Source organism: Glycine soja, chromosome 20 (genome assembly GCF_004193775.1).
Source record: "Glycine soja cultivar W05 chromosome 20, ASM419377v2, whole genome shotgun sequence".
Lineage (NCBI taxonomy): Eukaryota > Viridiplantae > Streptophyta > Magnoliopsida > Fabales > Fabaceae > Glycine > Glycine soja.
The window spans coordinates 4113590-4130908 of NC_041021.1; the positions used below are offsets into that span (position 1 = coordinate 4113590).

General features: G+C 30.0%; 2 long non-coding RNA genes across 3 annotated transcripts; one reads left to right on the top strand and one right to left on the bottom strand.

Annotated features, from left to right (window-relative positions):
• Nucleotides 1–995: 995 nt before the first annotated feature.
• LOC114403015 lies at nt 996–11347 on the bottom strand. The gene is made up of 10 exons (XR_003664566.1): nt 11182–11347; nt 10495–10603; nt 10162–10391; nt 9984–10071; nt 9360–9898; nt 9116–9272; nt 8906–9029; nt 8664–8822; nt 8492–8563; nt 996–1404 (listed from the first exon to the last, which is right to left on the bottom strand). It is a non-coding gene; the product is annotated as an uncharacterized LOC114403015 (long non-coding RNA).
• On the top strand, nt 1769–3792 carry LOC114403016. 2 transcript variants are annotated; one of them, XR_003664567.1, is made up of 3 exons: nt 1769–2784; nt 2864–2943; nt 3410–3792. It is a non-coding gene; the product is annotated as an uncharacterized LOC114403016 (long non-coding RNA). The 2 variants fall into 2 exon arrangements; XR_003664568.1 differs by having other exon boundaries at nt 1769–2279; nt 2709–2784; nt 2864–3792.
• Nucleotides 11348–17319: the final 5972 nt, after the last annotated feature.

The following is a 17319-nucleotide window of genomic DNA, read 5'->3' on the forward strand; positions in this document are numbered from 1 at the left end:
TGACAAACTCTTCGGAGTCTAGGTCTTTGGGGTAAATACACCAAGTTTGAGTACTCCTTTAAGTTTGTGTCGATCCCACATGGTTAGAACATTCTTGCAAAACAGGGTGACCTTGACTGGCCTCTCCCTATGATTTTACCTAGTGAGGATGACCTGACTTACCAGTGTATGGTCTATCTCATCATGTAGTCCTAGGCACCTCACGAGATTTTTCACTGACATGATACCTCATTGCATGCAATATTGAATTGTAGTGTATTTGTTGCATAACGTCTGTGTAACAATCATTGTGACTTGTTACACGATGGTAGGTAACAAATTTTGTAAGTGTAAGATGTTGTGTTGTACTTAAGATGTGTTATGTTGAATACATTATTAATGTGAAGGTATTGAATGTGATTTTATGATTAAATCCTTGGGACAAGCGATGTTACGTGTTAAGTGTTGAAATGATGTGAATTGTACTAAGTTGATCTTGTTATACTTTTATTATATATACATGTCTTCGTTTATCTCTATTTGTTTAGGAATGCGATAACTCACTTCTTATGTGTTGTTTGTGTTTGGATCATGTGATGATCTCAAACCTTGTGTTCATGGAAGCAAATGATTAGGTGAATAGGTTTAAAGAATCTCGTGCTAGAGGACGTTGGGACACAATGCTTTAATAGGTTATGTTAAGACATGGGTTTCTATTTCAGTTGCATGATATTCTGAACATGTTATTTTACTTTATTTTATTTTATCGCTTAATTTGAATTCTTTTGTAAACTTAAACAATCTTGTTTTGAGCCAAATATGTTTTTAATAAATTTTATTTAATAATAGTGAAACGAATGTGACCTTTTTACTCACATGAATTTGTTTATGTAATTTAAATAAAATTGATTCAATTAAATTCTGCATTTTTATATATTTTCTTATTTATATGTATGTCAGGATAATGAATGTCCCAAATATGATAAGTCTTAAATTTGTAAATACATAAAATTGTCTTCAGCACACATACTTAATGATTTCACACAAGTTTATGTACCATGTTATAAAATACATTACAAACCAAAAGGAGTGGACAACTCATAGCAAGTATATATTCTAGTTTAAACATAGTTTCTACTCAAGCTCTATATGCCAGCTGTTTCTCGGCATTCTAAAACCAAAAAATGCATGTTGTAGCCATCAACATTTGCTATTTAGATCACACTAACAACAAAAAGATACTTGCTTAAAACACTAAATCATTAATTTTTTTATTTGTTTGGATAAATTTGAGGAAGACAGCTGCACATAAGCTAATTCCTCCAGCGAAGTATCATCAAATTGTGAATTACTTGATAATCTCATAGCAGGTTTAATAGCTTCTAGCACTTCAGGATCAAAGTCGGGAGATGCAAAAACAGTTTGCTGCACAGTTTAAGACATAATATTAAATCTGAGCTTGGACAAAATCCAAGCAAAAACATACTGCATATCATCTATCATGATACAAACAAGGCCCTGACAATGCTAATGTGGCATTGCCAGGGCTAACGTGTCGCACAGCCAGCTATTTAATTTCTCGCTTAAAAACATCACATCATACTTTATTATTATTAATTATTATTATTATATTATTATTATTACCGATGCTTTGGCGTTACCGAGGCAGTACCAATACCAATGCAAGGCCTTTCATTTTCCTCCTCTCCCTATTTCAGTTGCATCCTTTTTATTACGTTTTCAAATTTATTGCATTGCATTTCTTCTTTTCTCTCTCTGTCATTTGGTACTCCACTGTTTTCTCTCCCTCATTTGGTATTCCACCATCTTACTGTTCTCTCCCATTTCTCTCTTCTTTCTCTCCATTTTTTATTTTCATTTTTCCAAATAAGGGCTTCGTTTTCGCATGTAAGAAACAAGGGCTTCGTTTTCGGCTTGGTTCGTCATGTATGATGGTATTTTACTTTTTTCGCACAAAAACAAACCAAAAGCTTCGACCTTTTTGTTCATAAACGTTGTTTGTTGTTCGTTTTCGGCTTGGTTTGCAGGTATGATGGTATTTCAAGCCATAAGGTTCGACCTTTTTGTTCATAAAAAACGTTGTTTGTTGTTCATTTTCGGCTTGGTTTGCAGGTATGATGGTATTTCAAGCCACAAGGTTCGACCTTTTTGTTCATAAAAAATGTTGTTTGTTGTTCGTTTTTGGTTTGGTTTGCAGGTATGATGGTATTTCAAGCCACAAGGTTCGACCTTTTTGTTCATAAACGTTGTTTGTTGTTCGTTTTCGGCTTGGTTTGCAGGTATGATGGTATTTCAAGCCAAAAGGTTCGACCTTTTTGTATTTTATCATGAGTTTGTTGTTTTGTATACGAAGCTTTTCGATTTTTCTTGAGTGGTTTGTTGTTATGTACCATTTTGGTTGGGGTTTGTTGGGTTTTGATGTTGCATGTGCATCATTTACTAGCTTTTGTGGTTTTTTGATTCATCGCAACAATAAAGCTTAAAGCTTTGTTCATTTTTTATTATTAGTACAAAAGGTTGGATCTTTTTTTGTTCTACAATGAGTTTATCGTTTTGTATACGAAGCTTATGGATTTTTCTTGGGTGGTTTGTTGTTATGTACCATTTTGGTCGGGGTTTGTTGGGTTTTGATGCTGCATGTGCATCATTTACTAGCTTTTTGTGGTTTTTTGATTCATCACAACAACAAAGCTTAGAGCTTTGTTCAGATATGTAGCATTGGGTATCTTTGTGACCGACAGCAACAACGAAGACAACAAATAGTGTCCGACATGAAAAGAACAGGTTTGTGATGTATTTCATTTCTTCTTTTGATTCCTGGGTTCTATCGGTACAAAAGATTGAATTTTTTTGTGTTCTTCAGTCTTATTTGACCGTGGTTGAGTATTCTTCTTCTTTTGCAAGACAAAAGCCACAGATCATAGTATGTTGGATAGCTTACAGGTTTGTTTTCCCTCCCCGTCTCCTTCTGCGTTTTCATTTTATCTCTTTTTGCATTTGTATGTGTTTTTTTTTATTTCGACTTTTTGTTTTTTCACTACATGTTCATTGTTAGGTTCATTTTCCCTCCCCGTCTTCTTCTGCATTTTCATTTTACCTCTTTTTGCATTTGTATGCATTTTTTTATTTCAGTTTTTTGTTTTTTCACTGCATGTTCATTGTTTCTTCTAAAACTACGATTTTTTCTCCAAAAAGCTTTGATTTTTGGGTTCTAACAATGCAAAATATTGAATTTTTTATCTCGGCCTTATTTGTCCGTAGTTGAGTATTGTTCTTCCTTTGCATTTCGTGTTTCTTTTGTTCTGCCTTTGTTTTGTTAGTTCTCGCAGTGAAAAGATATAATTTTTTGGTGTTCCTGAACCATGTTGACCTTTTTCGTGTTCCTGAACATGCTTCGTTTTCTTCGAAGGAGAAAACTTTGTTTTCTTTGCCCGATGCTGACGTGGATGAGTAAGTGCTTACGTGTGGTAATGTCAAGAACCCTCATTCCCGCCCAAAAACTTCACTGTCAACCTCCATTTATATTAATGATTTTTATTAATTTTAATTTTATTGTGCATTTAATACTTTTTGTCTTTTGCGTTGTTTTTGCTCCGGTTACGATGCATTTATTCATTTATTTCCATTGTAAGTTTAAATATGTAATAATTAATTATTTGTATTATGTTCCCAAGATGTTTGTCTTTCCAATGTATTTTTCTATTCCCGAGACTTGGCTTTTCAATGTGCTTTTATTTGCCTTTCCAATGCATTTTTTTGTTCCCAAGACTTGCCTTTTCAATGCATTTTTCTGTCATAGTGCTTTTACTCATTATTATAATAAATTAATTATAATAAGATTTTCTATTACTGTTGATTTAATTTTCAAAGTAATAAAATGAGCGAAGGGTTTTATTATCATTTTAGTTCTCTTGGAAATATTAATATTGTCTTATACGTTAATATTTTTTGAATTTCGAACTATGTTAATATTGTCTTTTACGTTAACATTTTTTGAATTTTGAACTTAAGCGAGTGATAAATTTTTTTTTGAGAAATTTTTTATTATTTTATTATTTTCAAGAAATAACTTGATAATGTTTTTTTTTTTACGAAATTGATTATTTACTCTACAAAAATTGTCATTAACAAGTCTATGGGACAGACCTTGACCCATGTACGATTGTATTACATCACTCCCACTAAAGCATATTCATATAGATGAAAAAAAACTTTAAGTGTAGTTAGTTGTTTTTATCAAGGATAAGTTTCATACTTGAATCAAAGAGAAGATATTTCAAAATTTTATTGAAGAGTTAGATATTTTAATTATGTTAGTTAAAAAAATAAGATTAATATTAACATAAGATTAATGTTTCAAACAAAAAATAAGTAAATAATTAATAAATGTAATTTAAAAATATAAAATATTATAATTAAACTTTTACAATTTAATTTATTCAAATAAAACAAATAATTACAATGATAAAAAAATTCCCACAAGGCATTCCTGTTGAGTGTAGGCGCTAATTCTCCATGGCCATTCAAACCACTTAGAATGACTTCATTTGCAATGACCATTAAGAAGTCTACGGGAAAGACCTTGGTCCATGTACAATTGTATTACATCACTCCCACTAAAGCATATTCATATAAATTTACCACTCTTTAGGTTAGTATTGTTGTATAAAGTAGCAATGTCCTGCTTGAGATTTTTAAATGTTTACTACTCTTATTTATATATGCAATCAATTCATTCATTTTTATTCCCGCTTGAGTTTTTAGTTTTTTTATTAGTTGAAAAACTCATTAAATTAATTATTCGGCAAACAAGTTTTTTTAGTAACTTCTAACTTTCATTGAAATGTTAGTTTTTACTTTTTATTTTTTTTATATTTTCTTATACTTTTATCATTTAATTGGTATATCCGAGTCACATAATCTTGGACCAGTTATGAAAATTAATTTATGGATAATAAAATCAATTTTTTGGTTTAATAGCCAATTTAAAATATTATGTTAAGATATGAAAATAATCATAATTTTCTAATTAATAAACATATTCTGTTAGGACATGGAAACAATGAATCTTAAATATGACCGTATTAATCTTCAAATTAATTTAGACATTGAGTTATTACTAATTAATAGATTCTTAATAATTAATTTTAAATATTATCATATCAATTTTAACATATTATTAAAACCAAATTCACTTTTGTAGGAACTTCACATATTAGTCCTAATTAGTAGAAACTTAATAATCAATTATATTTAAAAGTATGTTTTGTGAATTTAAGAATTAAACAAAACGTTAGACAAATTTAAAAGACCTTTCCATTAATAGGTACTTAACAATCAATTTTAAATATTTTGTTAGTATATTAAAATAATCATGATTTTTAAATTACTAAACATATTCTATTTGGATAGGTAAATAATCATAATTTAGACGTGGAATTATTCCTAATTAATAGGTTCTTAACAATCAATTTAGAATATTACCATATCAATTTTAACATATTATTAAAACCAGGTTCCTTTTTGTATTTATTTTTGTCTTAATCATCGTCAATTTATAAAAATTTAATCATAATATCATTTTACTTAACAATCAATCTTAAATATTACACTATTAATCTTAAAAAGTAATTTTGGCGTTCAGTTATTCCTAATGAGTAGAAACTTAGCAATCAATTATATTTAAAAGTATGTTTTATGGATTTAAAAATTAAATAAAACGTTAGGCAAATTTAATATACTTTTCCATTAATAGGTACTTAACAATCAATTTTAATATATGAAAATAATCATGATTTTCAAATTACTAAACATATTCTGTTTAGATATGTAAATAATCATAATTTAAACCTTTCCATTAATGGGTCCTTAACAATCAGTTTTAAATATTCACTTAGTATATTAAAATATTCATGATTTTCTAATTAATAAACATAATAATTTAGCAATTAAGTTATTCCTAATTAGTAGGTTCTTAACAATAAATTTTAAATATTGCCATATCAATTTTAACCAATTATTAAAACCAGGTTCACTTTTGTATTTATTTTTGTCATAATCATTGTCACTTTATAAAAGTTTGATCAATTTTAATAAGCATGTTCTGTTAGGATATCAAAATAATGATAATTTAGACATTGACTTATTCCTAATTAGTTTGAACTAAACAATCAAGTTTAAATATTACACTATCAATTTTAACATTTTATTCAAATCAGCTTCAATTTTGTATTTATTTTTGCCAAAGTCATTTTCAATTTATTAACATTTAATTAATAACCATCTTTTATTTTTATTTTGGTTATTTTTCATTTCATTCTGAACTACATAACAATTTTATTAGGATATCGAAATAAACATAATTTTCACGTTGACTTATTCCTTTTTTATTTTGTTTTATCTTTAGTAATTAAAAACAATATAAGACGACTTATAATAATTCATATTGTTCAACCAAACGTATTTCCATATGAGATCTCCATTCTTTTCTTTGTGTGGTCTTATTTCGGTTACTATCTGTTATGTTCTATGAATTTTAATTGTAGATTAAATTTGGACGAAAGATTTATTCTCTGTAATTTTTGTGTATTACTTTCTTTAATTTATGGTGGAGGAGATTCAATTAAAAAGAAAAAAAAATGCAGTCAACAATTTAAAGGCACGAGCTAACACTACTAATACCTGATTTTAGTCATGTGCATCCCAAAGGTCTTCTAATCAAAAAGAGGGAAAAAATACCGCCAACAATTTCAAGGCACGAGTTAACACTACTAATATCTATTTTTAGTCATGTCCATCCCAAAGATTCTTCAATAAAAAAATGACAAAAAAATACAGTCAACAATTTTAAGGCATGAGCTAACACTACTAATATCTTATTTTAATTATGTGCATTCCAAAGGTTCTTCAATAATAAAAAAAAAAGAAATACACCCAACAATTTGAAGGTACGGGCTAACATTACTAATGTCTGATTTTAGTTATGTGCATTCCAACGGTTCTTTCATGTGCATTTTTCTCATACCTTTATTAATGTTGTAAGTTCAATACCTTTGGCTATCGAACAATTTTTCAATTTCATTTTAATTTTAACTGAACAGTTTGTGGTTTGCTTTAATTAATTATGAATTTATTTCGTTGACTTATATTTTTATCATTTCTTTTTCCTGCCCCTTGATGTTTCATGACTTAGTGTTCTTGATGTTTCATAACTTAATCAGGTACATATTATTCAATCATGTAATCGTTTGATTCACATATTTTTACTATACATCTTTTATTTTATTCCAAACAATATCAAACAATATATAATATTTACACATTACCTTAAAATTATGTTTTATTACCTACATGCAACTCAATATTAGTTTCAAATTCATATTTTATTTAATGTATTTTTTTCTGTCAATACTTAAACATTATTATTATCCAAATAAACAAAATTATATAAGTGTGTACATGTAGTAATAATTTATATTTATGAAATATCTCCTTCTGATTCTCTATGGTCATTCAAATTAATAGGAACGATGACTCAAACTAAGATGAGATATTTCAAATTTTTATTGAAGAGTTAGATACTTTAATTATGTTAGTTAAAAAAATAAGATTAATGTTAGCATAAGATTAATGTTTAAAACGAAAAATAAATAAATAAATAATAAATATAATTTAATGCTAATCATCATAAAAATAAATCAATTTTTTCAATGTCAATCAACATTTATTATTTTTTTATCTTTTGCATTTAATTTGTTTCAGTTTCCCTTCAATGAATGTTTCTTGGACTATTAACAAGTCTACGGTACAGACCTTCACACATGTTTTAAATTCATATTTTATTTAATGTATTTTTTCTGCCAATACTTAAACATCATTATTATCCAAATAAACTAAATTTTCAGTCATTTCATAATGAATTTTAACACTATTGATAAAAGAAGTTAATGTTTATACCAAAATTGAGTATGTCTCCTTTTGATTCTCCATGATCACTCAAACTAATTGGAACAACTTCATTTGCAATAGCATTAACAAGTCTACAGTACAGACCTTGACACATGTTTCAAATTCATATTTTATTTAATGTATTTTTTCTGCCAATACTTAAACATTATTATTATACAAATAAACTAAATTTTTCATCATTTCATTATGAATTTTAACACTATTGATAAAAAAAATTTAATGTTTATAACAAAAATTAGTATGTCTCCTTCTGAGTCTCCATGGCTACTCAAACTAATTCGAACGGCTTCATTTGCAATATCATTAACAAGTCTACAGTAAAGACCTTGATCCATGTTTCAAATTTATATTTTATTTAATGTATTTTTTTCTGCCAATACTTAAACATTATTATTATCCAAATAAACAAAATTATATAAATGTATATATGTAATAATTTATATGTATGAAATTTTAAATATTAGTATGAGCCCGTGCATCGGCACGGGCGTCTCTCTAGTTGTGAATGAAATGAGATACTTACACTAAGATCAATGTTATCCAACCTCGGCAAAGAGGAAATTAACTTTTCTATCTCAGTCTTGGACACACTCAGCTGGATATTACAAATGTTAATAAGAGCAGTATTATTGATCAGTAGTAATTGATACAATTTCCAAAAACAATTGGCTATAAATTTATACCTCATCACTTACAATTTTTTGCAGCACTGATTTAATTATCTCTTAATCTTGAGATGTTTCCAAAACAGAATAACAGCTACTATTTGGAACAATCTTGATTTTGAATGCCAATTGTTTCTTCAACACATTGTCTAGGGCTTTAGGCATAGACTTTGGATCAAACTTACCTTCCTACATGTAGTTTAACGTAAATATCAGTAAAAGTAGCATTTGTAAAACCTATGAAATAAATTACTCTAGAGTTGCAACCATACATTTTGAATCAATTGCTTTTTTAAATCAGCAGCAGATTGGTTTATCAGTTGAGTAGCTTCTTTATTCCATAATACGAATGTAAAAGTATGTTGCTGGTGTGTAATTGTGACCTCCAATCAGAATCTGTTAGATAAAAACAGATTTCTACATAAATCTAATGGAAATCTTAAACATGTAACATACATTTGCTATTTGATTTAATTGATCACCTAAGCATTTTTCCCTCATTCCTATTCTTACAGCCTGGACATGCGTATGGCTCCATTGTCTCTTCAGTTTTCTATTGCATCTAGGACAACCTTTAAAGCTCCAACCATTGTATACCAATAGCTTTTTAGTAGTTGCAACAGTGAGACGGTTGCATTGCTTAAGAAAAAAAAAGAGCATTTTTATTATCAAAAAGACTTAAAGTTAATTTAAGCATGTTGTTATAATTGTTTACATGATACGAACCTTTTTTATGTCATCAAGCTCACTTAAACTTTTGACCTCAACATTATGGGCAAGCTTTACTTCTGAGCTGAATTGAGAACTTTGAGATAGTGTTACAATTTTCTGACTGAAGGAAACCACAATGTTCTCATTTGATTCCAAACTGCATATATTAAATGGACACAGTCATCATTAAATTATAACAAATCTAAAGTCAACCCTGAAACTAACAGGTACCTTTTCTGAACTCCTGAACCTCTTTCATATTATCATTTATGAACAGCTTTAAGCCATACATTGAGTTTTGAATGGCAATAGGGTAGTCTGCATACTTTCCTACATGAGTATTTTACAAAAACACCCTATGATACTATAGTTTTCATACTGTGTTTTCAAAACAAATACTCTATAGTATATTGTTGCTTTAAAATACCTTTAGGTTCTTTGATTTTGGCCAGGTGTAGTAAGATAACCATAGATTCAGGGTTGTTTTCACGCTAGTCCATGCTTTCAATTGCATTGCAAAAGGTCCCCACAAAATGCATGTAATTGTACAACCCCTGTTCCAAAAGAATGATCAGATTTGTTTTTAAAAGATAATAATAGCAGCCTAGCATAATGTTTAATTTTGTGATTATGATGTACCTTTCATTCCTCAGACTGAGAACAACTCTCTTTGGGTCATTCTAAAGTTGTCATTGCAATATGTCAATTCGCCAATGAAATCAGACAACTAAAATTATAGATATCGAAGATTAATGCAAAAGTATGAAAAACTTAGACCAGTATGTTAATGAATAATAAGTACACTAAAAAAACTCACCTATTAAATGATCAGCATAAACAACTTTATTGATGATTGGCCAAATTCAGTAAAATGATAAGGATAATGAGGTATGTCAGGAATATCCTCTATTGATGATTTGTGGTCCTATATTGGCTAGTGTTTGACTCTACTTCAAAGTTTTGCACAATATAAGTCTGACCCTATTTCAACTGGGCTAACCAATTTTTGCTTTCCATGCTCTTCACATAAGCCTCTATTTTATGACCCTACATCACGCAGCAACACCACAAACAAAACAGATTCACCACCAACAAAATAACATAGCGCATTGACTTACAATGAACAATTAAAAACACAGAAAATTGCTACCTTGTTGTCCATAAAGACCATTTCAATTAATGGCTTTGGGACCTCAACATGGTTCCAAGTCTCTCTTGAGTCATTGATCTTCACAATAGTGTTCAATCTACGTGACATTCTTCGTTTTTAAGTGTGAAAAGAAAAAAAGGCAGCTATAAGTTTTCATAAATTTTGAAGCATGAGGCATGAAAACCAAAAACACAAGGACGAATCAAGCCATGCAAAAAGGCAGAAATGACAAAGACAAAATGATGACCAAAAACAAAAAAAACCCATCTATAAGTCTTCATGCATTTTGAACCATGGAAAATATAACACAACGATCAACCAAAACAGGCAAAAAAATAGAGCAATTACAAACATGGAAACATAGAAAGCTTTATAAAAAGACATGAATCATATAGAAATGTTGCGAGGAATGAGGGTATTATCCTGCTCTTTGTTTGTGGTGATTTTGGAGGTTCTGTGTAGTTGGTGTGGTTGACATTGGGTCTTTAAAGTTTCATTGTGTGTGGAGTCAGGGGTGGTTTTGTTCTTTGTGTTTTGTTGCAAGGGTAGGCTTATTGTCAAATAGGTTAGGTGTAGAGGAGTTTTCATAGATAATATGGTTATGATTTTAAAGCTCAGGAACATGTGTTCCTAGGTATGAATCCATAACAGAAAAGTGAACAAATTAGAGAGGTGAAGACAACAAACCTTATGGATGAGTTGTGGCCGAAGTCTGAAATTTGGTTGTGTTCTACCCATACGATCCAAATGTGAACCGGAAGAGAAGAGAAGAGAAGAAGAAAGAAAGGAAGAGACACCAAACTCTCATGAGAAAAAGCGAAAATGAGAGTGGGAAGGAGTAGGAAAAAGAACAAAGGAAATGAGAACTCCATTTCAAAATTTCAAATTTGACGAAGGAAATAAGTTACTTAAAAGTCTTACCAAACACACTAACCATGAGGAAATTACTTCTTGAACCTGCTATTTTTTACTTTTTACACCCCATAGGAAAGCAAAAAGACCCAAATGAACAAAAATGTCCTCATCCTCGTCAGGCACACCACGCATCACCCAAGCACCCCATGTTCTTTCTCTTCTTCCACCTCCCCCTTTGTCATTCTACTATGCTCTTCTATTGATGTTTGTGTGCGCCTAAATACCTTTGCCTTTCTGCCACCAGAGGAATATCATAAGTGACATGTAAATCATGGTTTCAGTGTCACAGGTGATAGTTGCGAAATACCAAAAAATTTCTCCTCCAATAGAGCATTTACAGAAAACAACATGCATTTCAAAATATATTTTTTGAATTATGTTAACATAACTTTGGAAATGCATTTCCAGAATGCACGTGTTGTTTTTTGACAACGGATTTCCATAATTATGTTTTTTTTATCTTACGGATTCAAGTACCAAAAAATATATGCAAATAAATAAAAATACCCATTTTGCCAAAAATATATATGCGACTTCTGTACCTCAAGAGTATGTCAACGAAGAAAAAAGGAGAAATAATGTAGAAAAAAAAATTTTGTCCTAGGTCAGAGAATAATCTTGCTCTTTATGTGTAGCTGCTGCTGGTCTAAGAAAATTTTACACATAGTGAAAATCGAATATGAGTCCTCCCGCTAACTAGATCATTCTCATTCACGTGAACACAAATGATGTGAATCAAAGTCATGTGAATGTAAAAAGGAATTTATAATAAGGGAAGAGCAATTTAGGAATATTTAAAATTTAAGGGGTGCAAGTAACAAAAGCCTCAAATGAAAAAAAATGAAAAATGTTTCCATTGTGCAAAAATATTTAAAGCGGAATAATATTTCTTGTAATGTTATTTTAATAATATTTTTTAAATCTGATTTTCTTAAATATGCATATTAATGTTTTATATTCAAATTATTTACAACCATAGAGACACTTAATGTGTATGGATCAATGTAATATGTATAGTTAATTTTTTTTAGGGTGAATCTAAATAATTTTTTTCTACCACCGAAGACAACTATATTAATTGTGATATGACAAATTGACAATTTCCTTAAAAAAATGATGCAATCTAAATTATATATTTAATTGGTATAATATTAATCATTATTTTTTCTTTATTACAATACAAAGATTGTGATAATTGATTGATGAGTGAACAATACATCAACTATGATGGTGTGGTCTAAGGTAGTTGAGTGAGTTCATATTCACTATTTTCCTAATATAGAGGAATTTCTTATTATTGTGTATTATGATTGTGATATGACACTAACTTCTAAAAGAGATTTTGTTTGAATTTCCTCATGATAACAAATTAATTAGAATAAGTGATGACATATGTTGATTGTTACTTTAAGGAAAGTAGTTTCGGATGTCATCGAAGGTAGTAGAATATTATTTAACATCTATTACCGTCAACCTATATATGTAAGTGATGATTGTGTTGAGTACAACTATTTGTAACTTAACGACAACAATAATGTGAGAAATATATTTTTCATATTTTGGGAATTATATTCTAAAGGATTGATTGAGTTACATACTACATTGAGTTGATCTCCCAAAGAAATTCCATTTCTAATGCGTAAACCTAGATTTATCGAAGAGATCCTTGTTTTGTGTGCGAAACAATGATGATAACTACCTCTAATGAAGAAAAATATATGTAGTAATATATTTTTTATGAAATCTTTGTAGAAGTGCTATATTGTGCTTGTTTGTTTTATGAAATATGTGAAGAGATAATTGTTTCTTACGTTTATATGTGTGTGTTGTTTAATTAAAATGGAGAAATGAAAAGGGGGTATAGCAGTGACAATGGGAAAGGGAAAATGGAGCTAAGGGGTGTAGGAACACTGAAAAGGGGGGTAATATTTGATTTTTACAATATTTTCAAAAAGTAGGGTTGAAATTGCATTTTAAGGGGTGAGAATAGCAATATCCAAATATGAATTGTTCATAGACTTCGCAGCCAAGATGGATTATATCCATGTGTGGGAGTGTAATATGGAATTGTCCACATGCGCCATATACGTATGCTAAATTTCACTGTCATCCAAATGAAAAATGAGTACAATGGGAAGAGTTGAGGAAAAATACGTGAAAATCAAATTCCCAACATAACGAACCTTGTGGCCTTTCAAACCAAAACTTAAATATGTTTTTAATGTTTTAAATTTAAGACAATTTTAGTTTTAGTCCTTCAATTAAAAAAAGAGTAAATTATCATCGTATCCCCTATGTTTTGCTCAAATTACATCCGATATCTCTCCCTATTTTACATTATTTGTATCCTCTTTTGTTAACGTTGTTAACTAACGTCAATTGAAATATGTGAGCAGATGAAATTGCCCTAACATCTTTGTTACACTCACATCCCCTGTTTTTTTTTCAAGTTGCACCTGATACTCCTCCTTTTTTTTACATTACTTTTACCCCCGTTTTGTTAACGTCGTTAACTAACGTCAATTGAAATGTGTGGGTAGAAAAAATTGTCCTAACATCTTTGTTAAATACTCAATAACAAATTAACAATTGACCCTGTGAATGGACCTTTCTTAAGGTAATGACAATTTTTCTAAATATTTGACTCTTACTTCATTGTTGCTAACACTTCAAGAAGATGCAACTCTTGACTGAGGCATTATATCAAACACCTAGCCATAAAAATAAATATTTCAAAGAAAGGAGTTAAAAACACAAATGCAGGAGCAAAACACTAAAATTTGAAATAAAGGACCATATTCAATCAATAGGCATTGTTGGGAACACGTCCCACAAAAATGCAGCAATCAAACAACTCGACACGCACCAAAAAAAAAATTGAACTAAGAAGAAAAAGAAGAAGGAAGGGTGTTAACGCATATGTACCAGTAAGGTGAGTTTACGTCCAACAAAAAGTTGGGTTCACATCCAACTAGAGAAAAAAAAAAGGAAAAGTGTTAAAATATTTTCAAGTTGAAAATGATACCATGTTTTTTATGGAATTAAGAGGAAGAATGTAAGGGTATTTTAGACATAAATTTTCATTAAAAGTCATGTGACCAGCATGTGTCTATTTTTTGTTAAATTATTGAATGATGTTTAGGAGGAATGAATGTGGATGTAATGTGAACTAAACAATTAAAAGATTTATTTTGTAGTGTGCAAAAAAGGGGGTTGTCGGATGCAATTTGGATAAAACACAAGGGGTGTGAGTGTGAAGAAAAAGAGTAAGAAACACAATCCTTTATCACTACACCTAAGGATTCATTTGAATATTTGGTATAAAATACAGTATTAATATAGATTTTATGCAAAAATAGTTCAAAAACTCAAACTTTATTTTTTTTAATTTATTATATTTTAAAATATAATATATAAGATTAAATTCTATTTTCGAATAAGTTAGAATATATATACTTATATAAGTTTTATTTTAATTTTATATGTTATATGTTTATAATCTTATATATTTTCTTATCACATTATTCAAAACTTATTTTATACAGTAAAGATATAATATAAATTTTATCTTTAATGTATACTTTTTTATATAAATTATAATTTCATAAAATGATAATATTTTATTATCTTTTAAAGTATTTATATATGTGATTCAATGACAATATTTTTTTTACCTATATTAAAATATTCTTATTATTTATTATAATAGTATTTTTTATATTTAACTTTTATTTAATTAAGGTATGTAATTTTTTAAAAGAATTAAATTATATAGTAAAGATATGTAATTAAATAAAATTACAGTATTTTTTATTTTTAAAAATATTTATGTATGGAATTTATTGATAGTATTTTTTATTTATATTACAATAAATAACATGAATATCTTAATATAGATAAAAAATAGTGTCCTTGACTCACAACTATTATTTTAAAAGATAAATATAATATAAAAAATAAAAATAAAAATTATATAAATAAACATATTTTAATTCATGTAAAAATAGAATTTAATCTTATATATTATATTTTAAAAGATAATATATGAGATTATAAACACATAATAAATTAAAAAAATTAATTTTAAATTATTTTCGCATAAAATTAAACTTATACTAATATTATATTTTGTACTAAATATTTAAATGAGTATTTTAGTGTAGAGATAAAAGAGTGTGTCTCATTCCAAAAATCATGATTCTACTTCTTTCTCACAACCAGACAAACCCCAAATAACATTAAACTAAGAAAAAGATGAACAACAATCAAGGGGAGACTAGGCCAAAACCCAAGGGGAGAGCTAACAAAACCTGTAGAAAGAAAGAAAAACTTTATTCCTAAAGAAATTTGTCCTAACAAAAAAAAGGGACTCCCACCAAGATAAACTATCATGGGAAGATATCCGAGAGTTAACAAGTTTATATGTACAATAGTTACCCTTCTCTCTCTCTCAATATATATATATATATATATATATATATATATATATATATATATATATATTTATATGAGAGAAAAACAAAAAGACTATAAATTTACAAAAGGTCATACAGTTATTCCATCTACTACGAGGCTCCAAGGGACCAACAAAGAGTTGCTAAAAGCTTGGATGACAAGGGAGAAGTCACACTCAAGTCAGAGGTTGGGCCAACCACGATTTTGAGCCACTTCCAGTGCTAAAACAACAACAGAGACTTTAGTAAAATATGCATTCTGAATGCCCATGTAAGATGATAAACAACCCAAAAAAAAAATCCCATGTAGTCTGCACCATAAGCAACATGCCCAGGAGAGCCTTTAGTAGAGCCATCAATATTGCACTTAACTATGACAAAGCGATGAGGAATCTAGGAAACTGATAGCAACACCAACATACCCACAAGAGAGGACATCACAGAGGCCTAAGTTAGCAGTAGGCCCAAGAGGCACACCAGTATACCAGCATGCTTTAGGGACTACGAGTAATAAGGCATTTAGCAAATTCTAGAACAGCTAGTATGTTTGTTAGCTATAAGACAATGTTTGTTAGTAATGGAATAGTGGTTAGTATTGCGGTAGTGGAGCACAAATTTGAATCTTTTTAATTTTGATATTGTGCTTGCTAAATTCCGCAACCTATATAATCATGATAATATCAATAATATGGATATGAATGTTCCAGTATACTTATCTTTATTAGGAGGCTACCTTGACCTCGAATTCAATTCATTTTTCGAAGCTTCTATTCCTCTACTCATATCATTCTGGTCCGACCTGTCGTGGCTGAACATGGAACCCGAAAAACAATAATCGACAGACTCGAAGAGGCTTTATCTCGTCTCACCATCCATCATGAGTCCCTCGCGGCTCAACACTCTAACCTCGCCTCCGATTATCAGGCAACCCCTGAGGAAGAATGCATCACACTAGCGTCCTTTTACCTCGACGGATCTGCCCTCAGCTGGTTTCAATGGTCATACCGCAATGGCTTCATCTCCACTTGGCCGGGATTCTTACAGGCGCTAGAGACCCGCTTTCCGCCGACATACTATGAAGACCCAAAAAGAGTTCTGTTTAAGTTGACGCAATGCGGTTCGATCAATGATTACTTGACTGAATTCGAACGTTTGGCCAACCAAATCATCGGACTGCCCCCACCGTTCCTCCTTAGCTGCTTCATTTCTGGCTTGTCACCGGAAATTCACCGCGAAGTCCTCGCCCTACAGCCCATCTCCCTCCCACAAGCCACCGCCCTAGCCAAACTCCAGGAAGACAAAATCTAGGATAGACGCTGAATTTTCAAACCACCCCAACCAAACCAACCCCTCAACCATTAACCAAAACCCAACCACCCATTCCCCTTCCCCTACCCAATCCCTGACAGCCCTTCATCCATCGCACCCTTGAAGAAATGGCTCTCCACCGTGAAAA